A 7720-nucleotide genomic window follows, 5' to 3' on the forward strand; every position below is an offset into this window, starting at 1 on the left:
CTCTCTCCCTCTCTCTCTCTCCCACATTCTCTCCCCTCTCTCTCTCCCTCTCTAAGAGCAATACGGGTGAAAAGATGAAGTATGAAGGGAAGCTGGCCAAGAATATAAAGAAGGACAGTAAAAGCTTATTTATGTATGTTAGGAGAAAAAGATTAGTAAAGACAAATGTGGGTCGTTGAAGGGAAAACCAGGAGCAATTATTCTGGGGAACAAGGAGACTACGGTGGGGAAGTTGCTGAAGTCAATTATTCACTCAGAGTTTCAATATCATTCCAATATCTGCTTCAATTCAAGAGAGTGTATCTGACTGTTGCCTCCACATTCTCCACCATCTCTACCTATTTTCCAGTCGGTACGTATGGGATTTCCCTTTACGCTGCAGCAAAGGCAATTCATCAAAATATCCAGGCTTAAGAAATGAACTAATATCCCTTCAGACGTATCATTAATGAAGTACGGCTGAAAAGTGCTTTAGGGATTTACATTGAATAATTAGATTACTAGAGGGATGGAGTTAATGATTTCCAGATCCAAGGTCATCTCAATTTCAAACTATATTCATCAGACAAAGTGGACAGATAGTTAAAATCGTTCAGAGTTGAATTGATATATTCCAGCATGTGATGTGTATACAGAGTGACATCAAGTATTAAAATTAAAAACACCAATGTGGGTTCTGAAGATAGAGTAGGTCGTTGACGCTAACTCTGCACATCTCCCCACTGAGAATGCAGGGTGACTTGGACAGGTTGGGGGAGTGGGCAGATGCATGGCAGATGCAGTTTAATGTGGATAAATGTGAGGTTATCCACTTTGGTATAAAAAAACAGGAAAGCAGATTACTATCTAAATGGCGTCAAGTTGGGAAAAGGGGAAGTACAACGGGATCTGGGGGTCCTTGTTCATCAGTCTATGAAAGTAAGCATGCAGGTACAGCAGGCAGTGAAGAAAGCGAATGGTATGTTGGCCTTCATAACAAGAGTACAGGAGCAAAGAGGTCCTTCTGTAGTTGTGCAGAGCCCTGGTGAGACCACACCTGGAGTATTGTTGCCAGTTTTGGTCCCTAATTTGAGGAAAGATGACAGTCAGCCAACAGTTGCTTGTCCATTTCTTTTTATTTTCACTTTTAATTTCAAGTTTTTGTGTACCTTGTGTATTGTGACTGTTGGCAGACCAGTTTCCCTCCGGGATGAATAAAGTTTAATTGTATCGTATCGTAAGAAAATGTCACGGCAAATAAGAGCCGGCAACAAATGACCAAGGAAGGGTGGAGCCCACAATGCCCCATTGTTGGTTGGGGAAGGATGCGAACTGTGAAACTGGTTGGATGACTGGGGGAGGGGGGCAAAGAGAGGGATTATATTGCTGGGTTGTAGCTGCCCAAACGAAATATGAGGCACTGTTCCTCCAATGTGTGTGTGGTCTCACTCTGACAGTGGAGGAGGTCCAGGATAGAAAGTATGGAATTAGAAGGGGAGTTAGAATGTTTGGCAACAGGGAGATCATGTACGCCAACACTTGGCTTACAATTGATAAAACTAGTAAAGGGGCTGTCCCACTTGGGCGACCTAATTGGCGAGTTTAGAAAAGTTTGAAAAAATGACATGTTGAAGACTAGCTTCGACTATGTAGAAGACCAGCTTCGACTATGTAGAAGACCAGCTTCGACTAGCTACGACTGGCTATGACTAACTTCGGGAAAATTGGACACCGAATAGTGGAGAGTGAAGACGACCTCCTTCGATCCCCTTGGACCTCCCTTTGACTATGATGAAGACTACCCTTGATTACCTACGACTAACATGCCGACCTACTACGACTAAACCTAGGAGTAAAAAAAGTATCGATTTTTTCCATGGCGACCTTTTTTTACTCGCGGGCATTTTTTAACATATTGAAAAAAACGTTGCGACTTAGCTGAGGCCTTGAGTACACGGAGACCAATCTCGAGCATGAAGGAGAGTTACGAAGACCTCCTATGACCTCGTGTCGACCATGCTGCGAGTATGAGTCGAGGGCAAACTCACCAGAACTCGCGGATTGGGTCACCCAAGTGGGACAGGCTCTTAAGCATATTCAATCAAACCAAAATATCTTGACTATAAAATTTAAATAACCCTCGGTATAATTGGACTCTAGTACAGAAAGGCCTATCTCCTCTACTGGGACATGGTTAGAATCATGTGACATTGTCTATTGCTGAGCCAATCAACAACCATCTCCAGTTTCTCCCAACCAAGTGATGAGTTTGTTTCTCCAATACAAATATCTTACTGAAAAATACCTTTTAAACTATTAAACGTAGCTGATTTCTGCATTAAGTTCCACTCAAGCATAATGTACACAAATAGAACTCCTTCTTGTTCACTTCCACGGCACCATCTCCCAAATAAGAAAACAAATCCCTCACTTGACTGGCAGCTCATTCCGCATTCTGCTTTCAGTCAACTGAAGCCTTCTATCCTGGGTTCTGTGCTGTTCTTGTTCATTGCCTTCCTGAAATTTGGAAGAGCTTTTTCAGAGGCTTTAAGCTTAATGAGAACACAAGAAACAGGAAGAGTATGATTTAGCTCTTGGAGCCCGTGCCACTATTCATCGAGATTGTGACTGTATGCAAATTTCTTGCACTACTTCCCATATCCCTTGGTTTCCTTAATATCGTTTTACAATTTATTCAAAACAAGAGTGCCTCTTAAGTCTGACCCCACTTCCACAGTATGGTACGCTTAAGGGTAAATGCAAATAGAATGTAAAATATATACTTCCCTGACCATTCCCCATTATTAAATTGTCATTTACAATCTCCTCCCACCACATTATTAACAAGCTGCCTCTCAGTGAGCATGTAACATACTGTCAGCAGCAGCAGCAGAGAAATGAGATCACCTACAGAAATAACAAGCCATCCTCATCTGTTTTACACACTGCGCTATTTATGATGCACAATGCACCGAGATTGGTGTGTATGATTTCATCATGCTCAGAAACAGATGGAGTACAGTAAGCCAAGATCTCTCTGTGATCTCACCAGTCAAACTTCGAAGTTAACAGATCCCACATCTGCCTTTCAACGCCAGAGACCCAGGTTCAACCCTGACTAGGGCTGCTGTTGGCCTGCGTTGGTTTTGTCCGGGTGCTCCGGTTTCCTTCCATGCTCCAAACACCTCATTGGTGTGCCCCACCGAACTCATCTCCACATACCTTGACTCCATCCTATCCCCCTTGGTCAAATCCCTCCCCACCTATGTTCTAGACACCTCAGACACTCTCCGCCGCCTCCACGCATTCCACTCTCTGGGCCCTCACCTCCTCATCTTCACCATGGATGTCCGGTCACTCTACACCTCCATCCCCCACCAGGATGGCCTCGGAGCCCTCCGGTTCTTCCTCGACCAGAGGAGCAACCTATACCCAGCCACTGACACTCTCCTCCGCTTAGCGGAGTTGGTCCTCACCCTCAACAACTTTACATTTGACTCCTCCCATTTCCTCCAAACACAAGGCGTAGCTATGGGCACACGCATGGGCCCCAGCTACGCCTGCCTCTTTATAACCATATAACCATATAACATTTACAGCACGGAAACAGGCCATCTCGGCCCTACAAGTCCGTGCCGAACAATTTTTTTCCCTTAGTCCCACCTGCCTGCACTCATACCATAACCCTCCATTCCCTTCTCATCCATATGCCTATCCAATTTATTCTTAAATGATACCAACGAACCTGCCGCCACCACTTCCACTGGAAGCTCATTCCACACCGCTACCACTCTCTGAGTAAAGAAGTTCCCCCTCATTCGGGTACGTTGATCAATCCTTGTTCGAGACGTACCAGGGCCCCATCCCCGACCTCTACCTCCGTTACATTGACGACTGCTTTGGTGCCACCTCCTGCACCCACACACAACTGACTGACTTCATCCACTTCACCACCAACTTCCATCCGGCACTCCAATACACCTGGACGATTTCCGACACTTCCCTACCATTCCTTGACCTCACCATCTCCATCCTGACCGACATACATTACAAACCCACTGACTCACATGGCTATCTGGACTACACGTCTTCCCACCCTGCCCCCTGTAAAGACTCCATCCCCTACTCCCAATTCCTCCGCCTACGCCACATCTGTTCCCAAGATGAGACATTTCATACCAGAGCATCGGAAATGTCCTCGTTCTTCAGGGAACGGGGATTCCCCTCCGCCACCATAGATGAGGCTCACACCAGGGTCTCATCCATACCCCGTAACACTGCTCTCTCTCCCCATCCCCGCACATGCAACAAGGGCAGAGTCCCTCTGGTCCTCACCTTTCACCCCACCAGCCGGCAAATACAACACATAATCCTCCGCCATTTCCGCCACCTCTAACGTGACCCCACCACTAGCCACATCTTCCCATCTCCCCCCATGTCTGCCTTCCGCAAAGACCGCTCCCTCCGCAACTCCATCATCAATTCTTCCCTTCCCTCCCGCACCACCCCCTCCCCGGGCACTTTCCGTTGCAACCGCAAGAAATGCAACACCTGTCCCTTCACCTCCCCCCTCGACTCCATTCAAGGACCCAAGCAGTCGTTCCAGGTGCAACAAAGGTTCACCTGTATCTCCTCCAACCTCATCTACTGCATCCGCTGCTCTAGATGTCAGCTGATTTACATCGGTGAGACCAAGCGTAGGTTGGGCGATCGTTTCGCCGAACACCTCCGCTCAGTCCGCAATAACCTACCTGACCTCCCGGTGGCTCAGCACTTCAACTCCCCCTCCCATTCCCAATCCGACCTCTCTGTCCTGGGTCTCCTCCATTGCCAGAGTGAGCAACAGCGGAAATTGGAGGAACAGCACCTCATATTCCGTCTGGGGACCTTGCGTCCTTATGGCATTAACATTGAATTCTCCCAATTTGGCTAGCCCTTGCTGTCTCCTCCCCTTCCTTAACCCTCTAGCTGTCTCCTCCCACCCTCCCATCCGCCCGCCCTCGGGCTCCTCCTCCTCCTCCCCGTTTCCTTCTTTCTTTCCCCCCCCCCACCCCCCATCAGTCTGAAGAAGGGTTTCGGCCCGAAACGTCGCCTATTTCCTTCGCTCCATAGATGCTGCTGCACCCGCTGAGTTTCCCCAGCAATTTTGTGTACCTCATAGGTTAATTGGTTTGGTAAAATTGTAAAATTGTCCCTTAAGATAGTGTCAGTGTGTGTGGATCACATAGACTCAGTGGACCAGCAGACCTGTTCTTGTGATGGATTTCAAAACAAAACAAATCTAAACTAAAGTAAACATCTTCTCTAGCTAAATTGGAAATACTTTTATCACATTTTTCTATTACAAGCTGAAAAAGCGCAGAGAAGATTTATGAGGATGTTGCCTGGACTCAAGAGCCTGAACTATAGGGAGAGGTTGAGCAGGCTAAGACTCTATTCCTTGGAGCGCATGTGGATGTGGGCTGATCTTATAGAGGAGTATATAATCATGAGAGGAATAGATCGTTTAGATGCACAGAGTCTCTTTCCCAGAGTAGAAGAATCGAGAACCAGAGGATATAGGTTTAAGGTGAGAGGGGGAAATATTTAATAGGAACCTGAGGGGAACTTTCTTCACACAAAGGGTGTTGGGTGTTGGGTGTTGGGTGTTGGGTGTTGGGTGTTGGGTGTTGGGTGTTGGGTGTTGGGTGTTGGGTGTTGGGTGTTGGGTGTTGGGTGTTGGGTGTTGGGTGAATGGAACGTGATGCCGGAGAAAGTAGTTGAGACAGGTACTATCACAACAAAACATTTAGACAGGTACATGGATCGGACAGGTTAAGAGGGATATGGACCAAACACAGGCAGGTGGGACTAGTGTAGATGGGACATGTTGGTTGGTGTGAGCAAGTTTCACAGAAAAGTATAAAAGGACCAGATATGAACCACGTAACATACTTTTTAGCTTCATCTCAAATTACATTGAATGACTTTCATTTGCCCATTTCACTGCAAAAGTAGTTATTTCAAAAATTGCTGTAAATTTGAATTGTTTTAAATTAAAAAGAAATTAGAAGTAATAAATTGCAAATACCATCGATGGGATTTTACAGGATCAGATGACGTGAAAACACTTTATATTTGTAGCAGTTTCCAATCAAGAGTAAGTCGGCCACTTTCAAGCTACATTTTTATGAGGATTTTGATCGTAATTGGAGTCAGTGAAATATTGTCATTTTTCAGTGTTCAGAGTCAGTGTTGTTGATGCTCACTTTGATATTTTCTGACAGAACAATAAAGGTGGCACGGTGGCGCAGTAGTAGACCTGCTGCCTTCAAGCGCCAGAGACCCGGGTTCGATCCTGACGACGGGTGCTGTCTGTATGGAGTTTCTACGTTCCCCCTGTGACCGCGTGGGTTTTCTCCAGGTGCTCCAGTTTCATATCACACTACAAAGACGTACAGGCTTGTAGATTAATTGGCTTCGGTAAAATTGTAAATTGTCCCAAAAGTGTAGGATAGTGTAAATGTATGGCGTGATTGTTGGTCAGCACACGTTGGGAGGCTGAAGGGCCTGTTTCTGTGCTGTGTCTCTAAAGTCTAAAGTCTACAGACAGCACAAGGGCGAGGGAGTCGGAGTGTATAGGGCACGATCAAGAGCAGAAACCATCACTTTAAATACTGGCTACAATCAAATATAGTCAGGGTAGCCTCACTAGATGAAAAAATAGATGAGTGATCAAGGGGATGGTTTGTGGAAAAATGCATCATGGAGGATATAATTTGCTATTGTTGAAGGATTGTCCAAGACAATGTTTACAGCATTGCAACTGTACCATTATAAAGGGACAGATTCACAACAGCAACATTGAGGTGTGAGTTCATTAGTAGTTTTAAAAACTGGATAAAGATAAAGCAAAACGTCCAATCCAGAACTTTAAAATAATCTTTTGAATTATTATTTTAAAATAGTAGTTAATACCCAATTGTACATTACACAAGACTAATAAAACTGAAAAGTTCCATTCGAGCACTGACTGTTGGATTTTTAACTGAAAAACAACCTGATAGACAGAGGAACAGTTAAAATAGAAAATTTCAGTTTATTTGTGAGAATGTGGTAAACTTAGTGGAATGTATTTTTTAGCAAAGTAACATAAGAGATCAAGCAACTTGTTTTTTTTGTTCGTACTTCTACATTACTTAATGTATTTTAGATTCAAGTTTGTAATCTAACATTGACATTGTTAGAGGGAAAATAATATACTAGCAACTGTAGCTATTTTTGCAGGTTAGTACATTCCAATCTCTGGAAGGATATTTTATGAACTATGTGTTCCTGCCACTGGTCAATCCTGTTTTTTCCCTATTTCAGCCTTTTGTATTTCCCCTCAAATTATTTTTGCAACAGGTTTAGAATGACGTGCAATACCAATAACATACACTTATTTAGCAGAGAACTCTGTCCTTCTGTCTTTACCATGGAGAAAGATATGAGGACCGAGGAACTTGGGGCAGTCAATGGAAGTATCTTGAGGGCAATATCTTAGATTGCATGGGATCCAAGGAGAGCTAGCTTTGGATAGAACATTGGCATCATGGAAGGAAGCAGAAGGTGATGGTGGAAGGTTGTTTTTCAGACTGAGGCATGTGACGAGTCTGCTTCAGGGTTCGGTGCTGGGCCCTTTGCTGTTCATCATCCATATTAATGATTTGCATGAGAACAGACACTAAGGTGGGTGCAGATGGTGAAGAAGGTTGTCAAA

Source organism: Amblyraja radiata, chromosome 18 (assembly GCF_010909765.2).
Source record: "Amblyraja radiata isolate CabotCenter1 chromosome 18, sAmbRad1.1.pri, whole genome shotgun sequence".
NCBI lineage: Eukaryota > Metazoa > Chordata > Chondrichthyes > Rajiformes > Rajidae > Amblyraja > Amblyraja radiata.